The 21,015-nt window shown below is 41.4% G+C and overlaps 1 protein-coding gene across 3 annotated transcripts in view; it reads left to right on the forward strand.

The window, feature by feature from the left end:
- ASAP1 (ArfGAP with SH3 domain, ankyrin repeat and PH domain 1) overlaps positions 1-21,015 on the forward strand; it is a 352,794-nt gene that overhangs the window by 177,431 nt on the left and 154,348 nt on the right. The window lies entirely within an intron of this gene.

Here is a 21,015-nt window from a genome sequence, read left to right on the forward strand (position 1 = left end):
AATTGGACATAGTTACAATCTCGGAACCAAAAGTACTATTAATTGAACACCTGCTGTTTACCAAGCACTTGCTGTGCCCCTCATCCTCCCGTTAGCTCTGTGAAGTAGTGTTATGAAGAATCTGAATCTGAGAGGGATTAGGAGACTTGCTCGTGCTCACAATGCCGTTCAGAGGCAGAGCCGAAAATCAGACCCAGGTCATCTGGGCTCTGGTGTCTGTCTGGCTTCGACAACACTCACATGACACAATTGGACAGTAGTGAAGGACGTACTCAAGTGCTAAAATATGTCCATGGGACTTGAAGGTGGAGGATGTGAGAGAGTATTGGAGGTCTGGGAAGCCTTCACAGCTAGAGTGACCATACAACTTATCCAAAATGGGGGAGAATGAGGGTGGCTCTGTTATTCATCATGCCAGTGCAGTGGTGTAAACAGGGATTGTCCTGGGCAAACCACCTGGGTCATGCGCTTCCTAGAGGAGATAGACTGGGGAGATGGGCAGATTGACAGTGACTTTCTCCTCAAGCATCCTAAACATGCCCTGACATCTTCCATCGTGGAGCCAGTGCCCAGAACACGGGTAGAATCTATAGGAGACCTTGTGACACTGGGGCCAGGCTTGAGTAATTGCATGGACCTGGTGGTTCAGTGGCAATTGGAGAACCTAAAATGGCACCTCCTCCTTAGTCACTGCTCATCGTCATTCCTGGGAGAAGGTGGGGTCAGCCCAACTAATGGGGGTCAGCCCATTTTATAGGGAAAGTTGGACTTCTGCATTTTTATTTTAAATCTCCCAAGTTTTAAATGTTTGGAAGCTAATTCAAAAATTTATGAAAGATATTATGCAAGCCATATTTTAAAAACTCACGCAAGTTGAATTTAGACTGTGAGCCACCCATTTGCTTTCTCTGATATAAATTGTAACAGATTTTCTGGAATATTATGATCCGAGTCTGTGTAACCTAAAATGTGTTATGTGGAGAACTAGTTCTGAGATATTAGTAGGCATTTTTAAAAAAGGAGAGAGGTGGGAAGTGTGCTTTTGAGGCCAAATAAGTTTGGGAAATACTGTGTTAAAGTTAAATTTTTCAAAATTTTTTTAAAACAGGAATCTCATGGGCTTTTAACATATTAATCCTCTATGAATCTTCAAAAGAGAGTATAGTGTGGAGCATTTCGCAAACCTATTGACTATAGATCCCTTTTTTCTCACAGCATTAGTTGGATTAGTTGGGTACAGATTTTCGGAAATACTGGTCTAAGTGAATAGTTCTCAAATTTAACAATATTCTAAATATGTGAAAACTCTAAAACCCTGCGCTTTACCACACTTCTACCTGTCAAATGAAAGCTTGTGGAATGAAATATTCAGCATGAAGTCCTGCTCCTCGTGCCCAGTCCTCCACAGCTGTGCTGTGGGACACATTAGCCGAGCTCGATATAATTTATTGTGGTTTGCCTGAGACTGGGTTTGAACCACTCGTCTGTCCATAGTGGGCCTTGTCATTGGATGATGAGGGCACTGTTTGCTCACATTTGAGAAGTGAAGTCCTTTGGAGGATCTCTGGGGCATCTAGATAGTAAAATGTCACTTAACATCATACCAGGTGGCACTGTGGCAGCTAGAATGTGTTTAAAAAGGAGAAAAAAGCTTTCCTTGAGGGTGTACATTATAGTTACTGCACGGGGCTCACCCAGGCTCTCCAAGAAGTGGCCACTGAACATGTTACTGAAGAATCAGCATAGACATTGGAAAACAATTAAAAAATTATCAATTGTAAGCTGGAATGCTTTCTTAGAGCCTTAATACTCCAGGTCCATAATTTTTTAATGCTAGTATTTGAAATGGAAACCACTTCTTCCCCCCCCCCCCCCCCAAAGCACCAGTAGGTAGTTGTATGTCATAGTTGCACATACTTCTAGTTGCTGTATGTGGGATGCGGCCTCAGCATGGCCGGAGAAGTGGTGCGTCGGTGCGCGCCTGGGATCTGAACCCGGGCCGCCAGTAGCAGAACGCATGCACTTAACCGCTAAGCCAACAGGGCCGGCCCGGAAACCACTTCTTAAACCATTGATATCCCTTTAATTTTAGTCCCAGTAGTATATTAATCATTCAAGTGAAATTTGTCCTCTCCCTTTACAATGTAACTCAATCCACAAAATGTAATTTAATGAAAGCTTTTATATGTATTTATCAAGAAGACTTTGAATTTTTTTTTTTTTTATCATTCCTGCCTTCAAGCTATATTTTTTCTTAAATATTTTCTAAACTTTACTGCATGCTTCACTTCTAGGTAAATACATTTTTGCCTTGGCAGACTTATTTCCAAATACATTATAGGGAAGCATTCATGTTTGAAAACATTTGTATCTATCTACCTAATAAATGTGATTGAAGTAATCCCTTGTGCTCCCTGAGGTCAGGGATCATCTCTGTACTCCTTGACTCTGGGATTTTGTTCCCGCCAGATACTTGTCACTTGAATGAATTTGTAGAGTGGAGATTGAAGCTTTTTTCCAAATACTCTGTAGATGCATCCCCATTTCAGGTAAGCTTGGTATACCAAAGTCGGAATGTAGGAGCTTGATTATTTATAGTACAAAAGGATTCATTCAGATAAAACGACACCAAAACTTGACGCTATTGAGGAAAGCATCTCTGAGGTATTAATGTGCATCTTTGAGGACATAAGATTTCATTTCAAAGGTTTGATTTATAGAAAACTTCTTCAACTCTTATAAACAGAAAGATTTACCTTGATGGAAACAACACCCTGTAGAGCATAATATTCATGTGTGCTTCAGAACAAACTCTGGTACGTCATCTCTGTTTTCCTCGAGTAATATGGAATCAATAGGTCCTGGGGTCTGTGAGCATTTCCCTGCTAACAAGACATTCTGTCTGATTGGCTGTCCTGAGGGAGCTTCATTTGAAAGGGTGCATGTTAAGGACCAGCTATTGTGTGTGGAGGTTAGAGTGGAGCTGTTCCACATTAGCCATTGCACCCTTCTAAGAGGCTTCTACTTTTTCATTAACCACTATCCTAAGTTGCAGTCGACTGTAGTTTGCAGGAGGACTAGTTAGATCTTTGTGACATTTCTGGTATGTGACAGCTCAAACCTTAGAACTCAAAATCTTCAGACTTTTTGTCAGTGTTGTGACTTAGGGCATGTGAATTATTAATACACTAAAAGATATCATTAATGCCTGCTGCTATTTCATAATCATGTTTAAAAACATACACCACTTAAAATTATCCTTATGAAAAGAAACTTGATTGACAATCATGCCGAAAAGGAGGTCCTTCTTAAAAATAAATACCTTTATTTATGGAAGTGAAAAAACTAGCCATTAAGTTAACTTTCAACAATAGGAATGTATAGGAGACAGATGACATATCAAAGTGATGGAATGCTGTGCAGCCACTGAGGTGGTGTAATGGCTATGACCGTGCAGAAAAAATAAGCAAAAGTATTTGCAGCATAATATTAAGTGAAAAAAGCAGAATACAGATTGCATGTAAACATTGATGAATTACGTAGAGATTGTGTGCATGAACAAAAATGAGAAGTCAAGAAAAAAGAGTGTTTTAGAGTTATGGAGTTATGGGTCAAGTTTAAATTTTTTATTTTTAATTTGCTCAGTATTATGTTAAAAAAACAAAAAAAATTTCTGAAGTTTTTCTTATTGCCAGTAAATCATGTGTCCTAAGTGCCTTGGGATAGGAAAGAGCAGGCTTGGGAGGAATATCTATTTTAATTTGCTTTTAGCCATGTAATATCTTTAAGGTTTTAGAACACCTGTGAACAGAATAATTTTTTTAAATTATATTTTGATTTCGGAGACTTGAGTTTTGAGACAACATTTATTACCCAAATGGGTTTAGGAAAGGTCATCTAGCCTCTCGGAGCCTTCATTTCCTCAGAAAGGAAAGATTGTGATAATATTTGGGCAGTTGGGCAAATGAGATGAGAAATCGGAAAAGTGATAAGAATAAATATAAGGGGCTGTTGTTTTATTTTGGAATAACACTAATGCCATTTGATGCCATCCTGTGTTTTAAGTTAACATTATTAGATTGGTTGCTGCTACTTAAGAAAAACCCATGGGCATCTTTGGCAGTGTCCTTTCAACGCTGGACAGTGGTATCGTCTTCTCCCTATATTCAGGCAGCAAACTGCCCCTGAGCTGCATTTTTGGCAAGTCTTACTCCACATTTCCCACAGTTCATATGTAACAGAAGTCAAATCTTGTGTTCATTAACAGATCCGTGATTTCCAAACCTTTGTGCATCTCCTTTGTAAAACCTTTTTGAGCATGCATTCCATATGCATGTACATATATACACACATATATTATACATACTTTTCTAATACTGTATAATTATATGACATAAAACAATACAAACAGAAGTTCTAATATTTTTCCTCCCGCACTACCAGGGGGGCTGTCTTGTGTGCATTCTAGGGAGATCACCAATCTAAAGAGTTAGTCCAGTGGAAGGTTGTGTATCTGCATCTCGCTTTTCTTTTTGTTCTATAGTAGCAGCACCAGCCATGTAAAAATTCTTCTTGCTGACTATGTATGTCTTGGGAACCTTAGAAAAAATAAATCAAAGTACCTGTACTTGCAAATTCTAGCCAGCATTTGTTGAGGGCTTCTTCTGTTCCAACACCATTCTAAGCGCTTCATTTGCATGGATTACCTCACTTAATCCACATAACTCTGTGAGATGGTTTACTGATGAGGAAACTGAGGCACAGCTGGGTTAATTAGCAGGCCCAGGTCATGTAGCTGGTAAGTAGTGGAGCTAGAACTTGACCCCGGGCAGTCTCGCTCCAGATTCTGTGCTCTTAACCACCATGTTTAAATCCCAGCATCCAGTCAGCAGTGATTCTCCATTTTAGATAAAATTGTGTGATTAGGCCTACATGACTGTAAACCATCAGCAGCATATTTTGAATCAGTGGGTCAAGACCCAGACATACAGTTTTAGTAGAACCTCAGAACTGCTGGGAAGTTAAAAGGCTGACTAGCTCAGTGGTTCCTAATCTGTCTACCAGCAAAAACTGTTCTGTCCTGAGGTAGGATCCTGAGGATCCTGAAAAGATGTGACTCAGGAAACTCCTCTCCGGTCTAGGTTTTAATTCATTTAAGGAACTCTCATTATGTTATAACATGGAAATGGTGTTTTCGTGACTATTTTTTGGTCTTTAAATACCTTGTTGTACCTATAATTATTATTTTCCCAAGAATGGAGCTGAAATTGCTTCAAGATGAAAGAGCCGTGGTGCTTGTGGGTGGGTGTGCTCCTCCGAACTTTAGAACTACAACAGAAATTAGAGGTTCACAAGGTAATTGCTGTGATTACAGTTTTCTTTTTGGCCCCAGACAGGAGCTCTTGAAACACAATATTCTACTAATTTTTTAAATGTACAGTTTGCAAGGCAGCGAGGAAATTACTGAGAGTAGTATGTACTGTTTCTCCCTCATTTTCTATGAATTAACATCTTGTTGGGTCTTTTGCAATTGCTGAGGGAAGAACAGACACTGAATGTATTATAAGACACTATTAAAAGGCTTTAAAATTTTTAAGTGCTAAATCAACCTTAAAATATTGTAAAAGGAAATTATTTTAAAAGAAAAAATTCCTAATTCCTAATAGTCCTATGTAGCATCAGCTTTTAAACATCTCTGTATCTGTCTAAACTTCACATTTCTAGGTAATTCACATCTTTATAATATAGGTAATTTTACATTCTAAATAGTGGTATTTCATAATATTTGCACATATCATGTAATAGACCCTCAATAAATGGCAGTTCTTTATCCTTTCTAATTGTTGCACACCTAGTTTTTAGTAACCGTACAATAAACCCTCCTGTTTGTTTCATATTTTACTTTGCCATTTCCCTGTTGTTGAATTTAGATTATTTCCACCTTGTTATATTGTAAAACCTGGTACTGTGTTTTATAGTATCTCTTTTTTTGTTTATTATTGAGGGAGTGGTGGTAGTTTGGATAGGAATTACCAGGAGTGGGATCATTGTGTCAAATGTAAGAGCAGTTTGTGACCTGGAATACAATTTGTCCTGTAAATCGATTGTGACTATTTCTCTGAAGTCTCTCCATTCGTTGTTTTTATCACTTTTTCTTTTTTTACAGCTTTATAATGATAAAAAAGACTTCAAGATTGTTTTACTTGGAATTTTAAAATGATCAGTGTGATTGAAATTATTTGCATACGTTTACTATTTTCAATTTCTTGTGTTAATGTCTTTTATCCCACTATTCTTCTGGATCTCTATAGCAGCGAAATAAGAATTTAACATACTCCTTATATATTACAGATGTCAACATTTTTCCTATTTTGTTGTTGTGATTATTTTTCCCTCTTAGTTCTTTTATCTTGGTTTTGTGAAAAAATTGATTGAAGTCATTTACCTTTTTCCTGATAGTATCTGTTGTTGACATTGGAAAATCATCAGGCCTCTTTAACTGATATATGTAGTATATTTTTTGAGGCTTAACTTTGTTAGATTTTTTAATACAGAGTTTCATATATTGATGTCCCAACAAACATTGCTCTACAGGTATACAAAAAAAAAATTCTGATTTTAATTGATTATTAATTAAGTTATTTTAATTGAGAATTGCTGGGTTATAAAGTTAAACATGTTTCTTTAAAATATCTCAGTCTTTGATATTCTTTTTTTTTTTTTTAATTTTGATTTATTTATTTTTTCCCCCAAAGCCCCAGTAGATAGCTGTATGTCACAGCTGCACATCCTTCCAGTTTCTGCACGTGGGACACGGCCTCAGCATGGCCGGAGAAGCGGTGCATCGGTGTGTGCCCGGGATCCGAACCCGGGCCGCCAGCAGCGGAGCGCGCGCACTCAACCGCTAAGCCACGGGGCCGGCCCTCAGTCTTTGATATTCTGATGTGCATTGGGTACCAGAAGAAAGGCATAGTTAGCATATAGTGTTTTCCAAATTTGTCATGGCCTCTTTTTTTCCCCAGAATACTTTCCAGCATCTCTCAGAGACACTTTTCTACAGATCACAGCATGGGAGATGCCTCTTGAATCCATTTTGTTGTTTTTTACCCTGATCAATATTTTTCATGAGAAACAGTCCTTCATTTTTAGTAATCATCTTCCCGCAAATGTGTAGCTGGGGTTTCTTGGTCTCCTCTGTCAAATTAGGTCTGTCTTTCTTTGTAATAAACATTACTTAACAGTGACCAGATCTGCAGTCGGCAGCTCTGAGTTTGCTTTGGAGAAGACATGAGAGGTCTAAACTTGGCAGAGCTGGAGAAGTCACCAGTGGCGTATGGCTTGTATCCTCTTCAAACTCCTGTCCTCAGAAGCCAGGGAGACAAGCCACCTATAGAAAGCTTAGCGTGTGGTATGGTAAGAAGTGGAATAAAACATGTCTTTTAACTGGAGAGGCAGTCAGATGTGGCAGAGAGAACACAGACTTTGGAGTTAGACCTTCCGGGGTGAAAAGCCTGGTTTTGGCTTACTAGTTTTTTGGCCCTGGACACTTGCTCTGACTCAAAGTCTTCATCTATAATAAGGCATTATTAGTGCTTGTTTTATACGATTGATAGTCTTTGAATACAAAATTCAAGATGAACTTGTCAAAACATTTCTTGGAGGACAGAGGATGCAAAAGAGGGACACAGAAATGGCTGGAATTAGAATCTAAGACTAAAGCTATGGTTTATCCTCTTTTTTTTAAATTTGATATTTGTATTGTGAAATGATCACCGCAATAAGTCTAGTTAAGATCTGACCCCCATACATAGTAACAAATTTTTTTTTCTTGTGATAAGGACTTGTAAGATCTACTCTTGTGATAAGGACTTGTAAGATCTACTCTTACGGTAACTTGCAAATATGCAATACAGTATTATGAACTATAGGACCACTTCCTCAAACCTGTTTATCCTTTCAATTTAATAGAAATCATAAATGTAAGATCTTTCCCCAGGCTCATTCACTGTTGATGCCAATTGTGTTTCTTTTAAAAAATTAAAATGAGAGTTGAAGCAGTAGAAAAATGTGCCTACTACTTGAAAATGTTGGATTTTCAGAAAATCAGAGCCGGGACTGCAGATTGATCCAGTCTTCCAGATTTACCGATCAGGAAGCTGGGAACCTGAGGGGTCTGAGGGGCAGTCAGATTTAGATGCCTAGTGCCCCGGATCCTGCCCGGGGTGCAGGATCTCTCTGTGCACTGTGACCATCTGGGTCTCCTGGTCACATTCGGCCCCAGGGTGGGGTGAGGAGGCTGGCTCTCCGGCTGGGGGAAGGAAAGGAAGGGAACACATATGTAGTTTCTTAAAAGATTAATAGCTACCATTTGTTGGAGATAGAAATGTAGGAGAAACGTCGTTATGATAAGCGCTCTCATAGCAGGAGGGGATAAAGAGAGATTCTTTCTTAGCGGGAAGGGGAAGGGTTTCACCAAGAGATGATAAAACCCAATCTCTAAGGTTGAGTGTGAGTTTGCAAGATTGTCAAGAAGATGGTGAGGAAAAGGCCAAAGACAGAAGTATTATTGAGAAAGGAGAAAATTGTGGCCACTGGAATTAGCATCTCCAGAGTCACAGAGGCCAGAAAGGGGCTTGGTATGTTTAGGCACCATTAATTTGGAGTGGTAGCAATATAAAGTGAAAGATCAGAAGACACAAGTGGGCGTGCTGCAAAAGGGAATCTCCGAAAGTATTGGGGTGAGGCGGAGAAGCACTTTATAAGCTATGGCCGGGGTTTGCGCTGTATTCCAGGTTTTAAAGCAAGAGAGTGACACGATCAGATTTATACTTTGGAAAGGCCACTCTGGCATTGGTGTGGAGGGTGAAAGTGAGAACAGCTCAGAGGCTGTTAAAGGATCTGGCTGGGGCATGATCAAGTCCTAAAGGCAGGAGCCCTTGGGATGGGTTTAAGAACAGCTGCAGAGGAGAACTGGTGGGATTTAGTGGCCTCTTGGGTATAGGGTTAAGCAAGAGGAATGTGACCTTGGGTTCCAGCTGAGCATATCTGATGCCATCCACTGAGGTGTTGAATGGGTGTGGAGGGGGAATGAGTATTTTTGGAGGAAGCCTTTAGTTTGGGGTGTGGTCCCAGAGGAGGAAATGGATTGAGCCACAACAGAAATGCTTAGGAGAAGTCCTGTTTGTGAAATACCCAGCTTGTTGGCTCTTCTCTTTCCACTCTTGCTTCTGTACCTTCCATTCCCGACGCAACGGCTAGAGTCATTGTTCTGAAGGTCAGAAGTAATTGCCTTCTTCTTTTACAACCACAGTTTTCTACAGATCACACCATTGCCTTCAGGATAAAACCCAAACTCCTTTCTGTGGCCTTTCCTCCCTGCATGAGCTGGCCCCGTCCATCGCTTTATCCTCCAAGTGGCCGCTTGCTTTGGCCACCTGGTCTCCTTGATGCTTCTAAACACCAAGCGTATCTCTTCTCAGAAACGTTGGTACGGCCGGCCCCATGGCTTAGCGGTTAAGTGCGCGTCCTCCGCTACTGGCGGCCCGGGTTCGGATCCCGGGCGTGCACCAACGCACCGCTTCTCCAGTCATGCTGAGGCTGCGTCCCACATACAGCAACTAGAAGGATGTGCAACTATGACATACAACTATCCACTGGGGCTTTGGGGGGTAAAAAAAGGAGGAGGATTGGCAATAGATGTTAGCTCAGAGCCAGTCTTCCTCAGCAAAAAGAGGAGGATTAGCACGGATATTAGCTCAGGGCTGATCTTCCTCACAAAAAAATAAATAAATAAATAAGAAAAAAAAAAAAGAAATGTTGGTATGTACTCGGTTGTTTTCTGCCTCCCTCACCTTGAAGAAGAGAACTGTCTTGTCTTTGCCAGGCATCCCCATATCTAGTGTGGACCTTGGCATGTGGGAGGAGTAGATGTTTATGGATGGATGAGCCCAGTCTGTGGGTGTTCCTGTCCATCCCCCTCGCATTCCTTAGCATGGACTAATGCTGAGTGACCTCTCTGTGGGCCAGAGCGGGATTAGAAATACCAGGTAGGGAAGCTGTCCCTTTTTGAAAAATAAGCTCCTGGTTTTTCTGCTAATCCCAAGAATTAGCCAACCAATTCTTTTCAAGGATTTTTCTACCAATCACTCTCAGTGGTGTTTTTCAATAAATCGCTGACATTTTAAAGTGCACCTAGAAGCTTTCACAAAGCCTCTGCATCTCCACATGTTGTTGTGATTAGTTCTTAATAGTAAACCTACTTTCTGTGTGCAGGTGCACGTGCCAGCAATCAGTTTTCATGAAAATGATGCCCAACATCAAGTCTGTGGTTCTCAGTTAGTGAAGCGGAGGCTGCACTTCTCAGGTGCACCTGAAGCTAATGGGAAACTCTCTGTGGTTTTGACTAATACCCACTATGCCAAACACAATAGTTAGCAGACGGACCAACGTGAAATGGTTGGTGGGCAGCTCGGGTGGCACAGCCCCAGCGAGCTGCAGGTTGACTGCTTCCCACTTTGCTTTCCTCCTACCCCTCCTTAAAGAGCACTTTGGGTTCTCAAGCAAAGTGCCCATCTCAATTCCCCTTTGGCTCCTTCACAGAGAACTCCTGGAATGGGAAGGAAAAGATTTTTGAAGTTGTTTGTCTAGTGTGCCTGATTACTGAATCCTTGGCAGATTTTGTATTTTAAAGGTTCTTTGATCCTCTGGACCTCACTATGTCAGGTTGGAAGGTCGGAGAGCACAGTGGTTATGAATACAGACTTTAGGGTTAAGAAGAACCAGTTTTGGATCTTGGCCCTGTCTCTGAGTAGCTGCCAGATCTAGGGCCATTCTGAGCTTCAGTCTCCTTATTTGTAAAATATGGGTGATAGAAACCTCCTTATAGGTTACTGTGAAGATGAAATAAGATAATATGTATAAAACACTTTTGTCACGTTTCAACACGTTTTATCATCATCCTCAGTATGGGGGAGATGGGAGGTGAGAATGAGCTAATAGAAGAATCTGAGGTCAGTTAGAGAGGGAAAGGAAGAGATGAAGGAAACCCCTGTCTCTGCCAGGTGTTGTGTGAGGAAGGCATGAGTACAGAGAGGATGGCCGACTTGACCACAGTCACAGAGAGCCGTGACGCAAGGTCTCCCTGGCCTCAAAGCCTGTGCCCTTAGCCACAGCATCAGGCTTCCTTTCGATGTGGCCCCTGGCTCCACAACTAGGCCCTGCTTCTTCCAAGTGTAGGAATAAATACCAGAGACAGTTGAATGCTGGAATATTGGTGCCTACGTAGAACTGTGGGCCCCCTTGGTGGTACTAGTGCCAGAAGGTGTGGGGCCAGCAAGGGCTCTAGCTGTTAGGTGCAGAGGATGAGCTGCACAAAGCAAAGCAAGACTTGGCTCAGCCCTTAGAGATGGGTTAGGGTAGGTCTCATCACAGAACATACAGAATGGCTGTGCTTCTTTTTGTTTGTTTTTTTGTGAGGAAGACTAGCCCTGAGCTAACATCCATTGCCCATCTTCCTCTACTTTATATGGGATGCCGCCACAGTGTGGCTTGACAAGCGGTGCATCGGTCTGCTCCCGGGATCTGAAACCGTGAACCCCAGGCCGCCGAAGCGGAGCATTCAAACTTAACTGCTCTGCCACCGGGCCCGGCCCTGGCTGTGCTTCTTTATGAGGGCAGGTTTGACTTTGAGGGTCTTGAAAGGGATCTGTTCCACTTTCTGTATTCACATTGCTGGATCCTGACATCAGCATAAGAGGTGGAGGGGTTTAGCGAAAAGAATATTGAATGTGAAAGCGACTTGGGCCTTCCCGTCACTCAGAGGGCACTTACTTCCCTCTCTGGGCCTGTTTTTCCATCTCTAGAAGCGGGAACAGTAAGGGAGGGGGGCAGGCACTTGACCCCACACAGCTGCCTTTGCCTGCCTTACGTATTGGACTTCTGTATGGCTTCCTTTGCAAACTCAGAGTGGTTAATTGAGGGGAGTGTGTTTCATCCAGGTCCTAGGCCTTCACAAGGAAAATAAAATTATTTCATCATTGATACCTCATAGATGTGACTGACTTTTGAAAGACAAGATGAGCCGTGGGGAGATTAGAAAATGAATGTTTCTACGTGTGTCGCCCAAGCAAAACCTATGTGCTGCTGTATTTACATTAGTTAAGACAGTGCCTCCTTCAAGTGATTGGAATAAACAGGTTTTTAAAATAAATAGTACATGAGAAATAAACAGCAGCATTTTGAGTTTCAGTCTTGTTCTATACACCTTTAATTCTAGATGCTTTTAATATAGAGGCAGATTCATTTGACTGATGTTTATTGAGCCCCTACTCTGGGCCTAGCTCGCATAGCCCCTCCGCTAAAGATGTGTGCACACCTAACAGGCAATTTATGCATACACAGGAAAGTGGACTTTGGTGAGTTACAGTTTTATGCAGTACCTTTTCCTTGGCTTGGAAAGTTGATAGGTTGGTGGTATTTTAATGCATGGCTTAGGTCCTTAGAATCATTCAGGAGGTATTGCTGAAGGTGGTGCATTGACTCTTGGCTACAAATCTGAACTTAACAAGTGGGGCCCAAACCGTTGTAGTTTAGCATCTGCAGATCTTTGCTGTCTGTGGGTCAAATTCCATCCCATGCACCCATTCAGCTATAGGTACAGTAGAGGACGTTAAATGTTTCTGATTGAAATCTCTGAATACAGGAGAATCTGAATCTTAAGGACACTTCTTATAGACTAAAATAGTACAGATAAACAGCTTAAAACCTCTATTTGTGGATGACCTGTCAACTTTCCATTTTTTTGCTAAGTGATGCAAATCAAATTTTATTTTAGGTTGATCACTTCCCTTTGTGTAGCAGCCTTACTCAACTCATTATTAATCTTGAAACTAACAAACGATAACATCTTTACCTCTTCCTTTCATATAAGCGTCTGCTGCCGTGTCCCTCTTCCTCTGTTTGCAGGTATTCTGTGCTGCTACTTCCTGATTACCCTTAGTGTAACTGCTGGTGGTGTCTAGCTGTCACACGGGATGATTCTCAGTGCCCCATACTTCTCCTCCTCAAATTAATAGGCCTGTGCTGCCAGTGCTTGAGCTGAACACTGAAAAAAAAAAAGAGAAGGAGCTGGCCAGGCCCCTTGAGATCTGGGCAAGAGTTTTGAGAAAAGGATTTCAGCAGAGAGGTCAGCAATTGCAGAAGCTCTGTGGTAGGAACAAGCCTGGTGGGTTCAAAAAGACTGCAGATGTGGCATAGACATGAGTAGTGGAGAGGGTGGGAACAGGAGAAGCCAGAGGGCAGCAGGGCTGGATCACATAGGCCTTGCAGGCAATAGTGAGGACCTGGATTTTATTCCAAGAACAGTGAATTCATTCATCCTTCCTTCTTTCTCTATGTGTGTGTTTATGTGTGTGTGTTTTCTTTTATTCAATTCAGCAAATTCTTACTGAGCATCTTCTATGTGAAGAAAGAAACAAGCATGAGTATTATCCTGGTATTATCCTTAGAGAGCTTTTAGTTGATTAAGCAGGGAAGAGACACAGGTACCTAAACTCCTAAAATATAGGAGTGGAAAGAGTAGAATGATATGGGAAGTGTGGATAAAGCCCCAGGGTAGCAAGGATGAATATTTTATGAATAACTTCCTTCATCAGTCTTAGCAAAAGCAGTACCAGGCTTCCCGTTTATTCTAGCAAAGGGTTTTGTTGCTGTCGTTTTGCTGTGGCAAGTAGCAGTGAGAGGGCATGCAGCTGAGGAAGTAGAGGTGGCTGTAGTATTCGGTTTTCACACTTAGGCCAGTGCCTGGTGCAGAGTAGTGTTCATTGTGTGCCAGGCACAGTTACTGGATGAATAAGTGAGCAAATGATGTGAAAACCCAAGTTTGATGACCCTCCGAGCAGGTACTCTCCTTTGCATTGTTTGCAATCTCTCCTTTTTTGAGGTAGTGGATATTTTTCATTCTCATTCTCTCTTCTGGCACCTTTATTCACAGTGCTCTTCATTATCACATTGCATTACTTTCTGGGCTCAATGCCTGATTCACATTAATTATACACTTACACATTCTAATATATGGGGCCTTACGATGGATAAATAATTTATTGATTTGGCTGTGAGGCTGCATGAGAACCTATATCACCGTTTCATCCTCAGAGACTTTATGTGAATGTTAATTAGGCAGCCAGCCTCTCCTGTAGCCTGAACACATTGCTCCCCAATCCTCCCTCCTCCCTGCGGGGTAGCATGATTGCTCAACAAGCTGAAGGCTGGAGCAGTCCGAGTCTGAACCAAAATTAGGCCAAAGTAGTCTTCCTTTGCTTTCCCTATTAGAGGAATTACACATAAGAACATTTGCTCTGTGGTGATTATAGGACAAATGCATCTATTAAAATACATTTTTTTTTTTTAATTTTATTTTATTTTTTTTTAGATTTTATTTATTTTTTTTTTATTTTTCCCCCCAAAGCCCCAGTGGATAGCTGTATGTCGTAGCTGCACATCCCTCTAGTTGCTGTATGTGGGACTCGGCCTCAGGATGAACGGAGAAGTGGTGCCTCGATGCGCACCTGGGATCCGAACCCGGGCCACCAGCATCGCAGCGCGTGCACTTAACCACCAAGCCACAGGGCCGGCCCTAAAATACATTTTTGAAGTGACCTCTCTGAATGCAACTAGAGTCATGTGCCGCCTAAGGACTTTTCAGTCAATGGTGGACCGCATATAGCACGGTGATCTCATAAGATTGGTAATGTATGGCCTAGGTGTGTAGTAGGCTATACCATCTAGGTTTGTGTTAGTACACTCTATGATGTTCACACAACGGCAGAATTGCCTAACGACACTCAGAATGTATCCCTGTTGTTAAGCAATGTATGACTGTATGAAGTAATAAAATGGAAACACTCCTTTTCTTTGCTGAGTAAAAATTCTCTTCGTTGAAGAAATCGCTTTGCTAGTAGGAGTACTTGTTTCAGAAATGTTTTGCTGTCGCTGCTCTAAGTGTTTCAGGAATTTCTCTCCTGGAAGCACCTTCAGAGGTGAGGGTAATGATAGCCAGCAGTTTTTGAGCGCCTGCTCTGTGCAAGGCTTTGTGCTAGCCGCTTCCAGGTGCATTAATATATTTAAGGCTCAGCATCCCTGGAAGGTAGGTGTGATGTCTGTCTACCTCGGCATATCTCTAAGAAATTCTATACTATTATTTCATTTTCATCCACTGTTTCCTTTATAAGTATATGCATAAGATTTGGCTCCAAAGACTTGTGCTCATTTTCAAAAATCACATCTACCTAAAATAAGAGCAGTTTCTCCCACTTGAGTATATTGAAAAAGAAGGTACCATAGATTAGAAAGTAACTCTAAAATAGAACATCTTAATAATAACAATAGTATTGCCATTGCTTGTTTAACATAAGTGTATTATATTTCAATAAAATGTTTTTTAAGAAAGTTGCTGGAATAACTGTTTTAAGGTACAAAACCAGCTTAAAATGTGTAAGTTCTGTCTATTCTGTTAAACCATTACTCTTGGTACTGTATGGTCCTAGCTCTTACGCCTGTGTGACTGTTTATACATATACTATATATGTACATTTAAACTTAAGCTATTCAAAATCATTAGGGGAAGAATTACAGAGGGCCACATTTTCTGAATCCAAAACTTTATTTTACGCAACCATTTTCAAAGCAAGTCTTAGGTTGCATACTTCCCTGTTTTGTGGAGCTGAGAATACTAAGGAATTCATTTATTCAGTTATTTGTTACTTCATTTTATAAGTATTTTTGAGCATCCACCATCTGTGAGGTCCTGGGAATGGAATTCGGCCATGAACAGGTTACACGGGCCCCTGTGTTCATAGAGCTTTTGTTCTTCTAGGGAGGGAGATAAATACCATAAAAACGAACAGGTCATGCACAGGATTGTTTCAGGGTGTGGTAGTGCTGTGGGAAAACTAGCACAAAGGGTATTAAGAGGGTAACCAGGTGGGCTGAGGGCGTGGGCTGGGCTGCTTTACGTTGACTATAAAAGGCCTCTTGGAGGAGGGTCTTCTAATCTGAGGCTGGTGTAAGAAGAAAGAGCCAGTTACCTGAAGAGCTTAAGGAAGTGAGTTCCAGGCAGAGAAATCAGCTAGTGCAAATGCCCTGAGTGCCCTAGTGCAATGGGAACATCTATTGTTACACTCTCTTGTGACCGAGAGATTGCACTTGGCCTTGGGAGATACGAAAGGTTCCATGTCCTACCCTGAGTGGCCTCAGACTCTTATGGAATTTTTCATTCTTATGTCTGGTTTGTATAATGTTTCTGAATCTCTCTGGTTGCCAGCTGTCACGTATTGCTTCTGTCGGTGTGGTTTCCCCGGCAGGCTCACTCAAATTTACAAAAGCCTGTTTCTTCTCTTTGTATTTGGATGACCAAACTTGTTAGGACTATGCATGAAATAAAAGTAAAAAGTCTCCATATCAAGCTTGGAAGTGCTTTTCTAGGTTAACGCCTGTGCTCTTTAGTAATGTGGAGAATGTGAAGTTGCCATATTGCAAAATTTTAGAGCGAAGGTGTTATTCTATGATTAGAGATAAACATATTCTCCTGGATTCGTTTATTTGTCCATTCATCCTCCTCCCCACTCTCCCTCTTTCGTCTCTCCCTCTCACACACATTCCCTTTAGAATCGTTCAACTTCAGATGCAAACTTAGAAATGGAGGCACATATTTTAGCATACTTTTAATGGGTTGAGAGAGAGAATAATTTTATAGCCCATATTATCTGCCCTTTTCTCTTAGCCTTTATTTAATTTTAGGCATACAACGTTTTAAAGGATGTCATTGCAAGTGTTGCTTGTCTGGCAGTTGAGGGAATGGCACATTGTAGCACATTTAGACGTGTGTTATTTCTGGAGGGAGCCTTGTTTGATTGAAGGACAGTGTCCCCAGCTCTCATAAACACGGCGCCCTTAAAGTGCATTTTACTTGGCTTCTTTTTGCCAGTGGCCACATACTAGAGTATAAAAAGAGAATTGTCACCCAGACTTGACTGTGACTGTCACTGTCAAGTGCGGGTGTTATTAATAACCTTTAAAAGTAAGCACGTGAACTTTATACCCTATTAGTTTATAGATGAGTTGGTAAATGTTCAGCATAAATTCTGAGACTTTTCCTAAGGAAAAAAAATAAAAAGCAGATAGCTGGTCTCATAAAATGTTACGGCCGAAATCTCCCACACCCCTTTGCTCATTTGGAGTCATTCAGTCTAAATGTGCACGGTCATTAAAGCCCACTCATTAATTTCTCTTTGAATAGACCCATCCTTATGTGGCCATCGTTCCCCAAACTGAACAGATAGGTTATCTTCTTCCAGAAGCAGATCTTTTTTTCCTTTCTCAAGAATAATTGAGAAATGGTACGATGCAGGGGAGGCACAGGGGTGCCTTCTACAGTGGGTATAGGTGTGTGGTTGAGAAAGCATAGCCTGCTGCTTCTCTTACTTGAGGTCTGACATTTGGCAAGCTGTTTTACTTCCCTAAGGCCCAGGGTGTTTCATCGGAAAAAAAAAAGACGGCAATAATATGTCTATAAAAATAAATAGTGGATAGTATTAGGATTAGTTTTTAAATGTCCTTCCCGCAAAAGCAGTTCATCAAAGGATAAACCTGTGAGATTCAGTCTCTGAAATGGATACTTATTTGCACTGCTTTCTTTCCCTCACACACTCCCAGCACCCTAAATGTCTTGTAATTTCTTAGCACAAATTTGTCTCTGAAAACTGGTAGATGGTCCCCCCTTAAGATGAAGCTATTTTTAGTTTCAGTTCGTCACAGATGTCATTGGGATGCAGAACTGGGTAGTGGTTGGGAGATCAAGTGCTGCTGTCAAGACCTGGGTTCAAATTGCTGCTCTGCCACCCTGGGCAAGTTATGCTTCTGAGCCTATGTTTCCTTATCTGTAAAATGAATTTAATAATAGTACTTATTTCATAGGGTTTTTGTGAGAATTAAGTGAGATAACATATGTAAACCTCAGCACCCTTTATGGTTCATACTTAAGCTTTTATTAATGGTAGTTACTGTCCCTCTTTTCTTTAAAGTACAAATCTCAAATCTTTGAAATAACTCAAACTTTGTCTCTTCCCTGAAACCATCTCTTAAAATACTGTTTCCTTGGGTCCGGCCCTATAGCGTAGCGGTGAAGTGCGTGCGCTCCTCTGCTGGCGGCCGGGGTTCGGATCCCAGGCGTGCACAGATGCACCGCTTGTCAGGCCATGCTGTGGCGGCGTCCCATATAAAGTGGAGGACGATGGGCCCGGATGTTAGCTCAGGGCCAGTCTTCCTCAGCAAAAAGAGGAGGATTGGCAGATGTTAGCACAGGGCTGATCTTCCTCACACACAAAAAAAGACAATACTGTTTCCTTAAGCGTAGTATCAGAATCACTAGTGTTAGATGAGATGATTTGAGGTACTACACAGATGAGCATTTTATTTTATTTTATTTATTTTTCCGTGGGTTGGGATTTTTTTTTTTAATTTTTTGTTTATTGCAGTAACATTGGTTTATAACATTTTATAAATTTCAGGTGTACATCATTATACTTCTATTTCTGCATAGATTACATCATGTTCACCACCCAAATACTAATTACAACCCATCACCACACACGTGTGCCGAATTATCCCTTTTGCCCTCCTCCCTCCCCGCTTCCCCTCTGGTAACCACCAATCAAATCTCTGACTCTGTGTGTTTGTTTATTGTTGTTATTATCTACTACTTAATGAAGGAAATCATACGGTATTTGACCTTCTCCCTCTGACTGATTTCACTTTGCATTATACCCTCAATATCCATCCATGTTGTCACAAATGGCTGGATTTCATCGTTTCTTATGGCTGAGTAGTATTCCATTGTGTATATATACCACATCTTCTTTATGCATTCGTCCCTTGATGGGCACTTAGGTTGCTTCCAAATCTTGGCTATTGTGAATAACGCTGCAGTGAACACAGGGGTACATGTATCTTTACGCATTGCTGTTTTCAAGTTCTTTGGATCAATACCCAGCAGTGGAATAGCTGGATCATATGGTAGTTCTATCCTTGATTTTTTGAGAAATTTCCATACTGTTTTCCATAGTGTCTGCACCAGTTTGCACTCCCACCAGCAGTGTATGAGAGTTCCCTTCTCTCCACATCCTCTCCAACACATGTTGTTTCCTGTCTTGTTAATTATAGCCATTCTGATGGGCGTGAGGTGATAACAGATGAGCATTTTAGATAGTTAGAGATACATAGTAATTTTTTGGGTCTCTTCTATTAATGGTAAGTTATCCTGGTTTTTCATTTATGGTAGCTCTTTACAATGTGTTTCAGTGAAAAAAGATGTGAATGGATTGAAAGAACAATATTAATTAAATAGAAGTGCAGATGGGACATGGCTGTGACAAAATTGTGGAGGTGGAATGTAAGTGATAGGCATGGTGGAAATAGCGTTTTACTTGCAGTTTGAAAACTCTGGGTTTTATCCCAGCATCCTGTTAGATTTGGGATTTGGTAGACATTAGTGTGATATGTGACTTGCACTTTCTGGCTCTGTGACTTTGAGCAAGTTAATCTTTTCCTCCCTCCCTCTCTTCTTACAAGTATTTATTGAAAGCCTACCACATTTCCTTATCTGAAAAACGTAGATGCTACTTCACGGCATTTGTAAAGATACAATGCAGAGGGATAAGATATTGAAATCATATATATGTTATCTACTCGGTATGTCTTCTATACCAAGCTTATGCCTGGTGGAGTAAGTGCTCAGTAAACTTTAGCCCTTTTGTTCTTTGGGACTTGGCGGTTGCAAGTGATGAAATCTCAACTTCAACTAGCTTGGGACAAAAGGAGTTTATTATCTCATGTACTCAGTCTGTAGAATGTTAGCAGTGACATATGCCTTTGGGATCCTGGAAGCAAGAACCCAAATGCCACAGGACCCTCTTCACCTCCTGTCTCTGGTGCTTTGTCTCTGTTAACATCATTCTGTCTGGCTAGATTCTTCCACACAGCTAAAAACAGAACCACTAGCGGTCCCCAGGCTCACATCATCAGAGAGAGACTGCACATTGTGATCTCTGTTCTGAAGCCCAGAAATCCTGGGAAGGGCCCAGAAATCCTGGGAAGGACTCTGAGCCCAGCATGGGTGATGCCCACCTGGCCAGGCACTGGTGTCCAGAGTACAGGAGCCGAAGGGAAGGGCAGTGCCCAGTTGAACTACATGTTTAAAGTGGCAGGAAAGACCATTTTGCAGGAGAAGGGGAATGATAGATGCCTGCTGCCGTTGCATTTACCCCTTTCAGCTCCCTGGGTGACCTTCAAGGCGGGAAGTACTTAACCTCTGTGGGCTTCCGTTTTCTCATCTGAAGTTTTGAGGGTTAGCTGATGTAATGGATGTGAGTGCACATTTAATGTTTTTACATTTTATATATATAGGTTTATTATTATTGCTGTTGCTATTGCTCATGCCCTCCAGACCGTGACACACCATCCAGGCTGTCCCAGCCTGTGGATCATTGACCCTTGGGGAAGCAGAGAGGGACTTGAACTTATTTTAAGAGGTTAAGTCAGTGTTGCCATGTGTGTATCTATATTGAATGCACCCCCTTTTTAAACTTGGTTTTGAAGTATAATACACATATAGAAAAGAGTACATATCCTCAGTGCACAGTTTGATGAATTTTCACAAACAGAACACAATTGTGTATCCAGTGCCTGGATAAGAATCAACAGTCCTGGGCCAGCCTGGTGGCTTAGCAGTTAAGTGCGTGCACTCCGCTGCTGGCGGCCCGGGGTTCGGATCCTGGGCGCGCAACGACGTACCGCTTCTCCGGCCACGCTGAGGCCGCGTCCCACCTACAGCAACTAGAAGGATGTGCAACTATGACATACAGCTATCTACTGGGGCTTTGGGGGAAAAAATAAATAAATAAAATTAAAAAAAAAAAGAAAGAAAGAATCAACAGTCTTCTGCAAGCCCCCCACTTGTAGCAC

Source organism: Ceratotherium simum, chromosome 23, assembly GCF_057802395.1.
Source record: "Ceratotherium simum simum isolate JZ-2026a chromosome 23, ASM5780239v1, whole genome shotgun sequence".
NCBI lineage: Eukaryota > Metazoa > Chordata > Mammalia > Perissodactyla > Rhinocerotidae > Ceratotherium > Ceratotherium simum.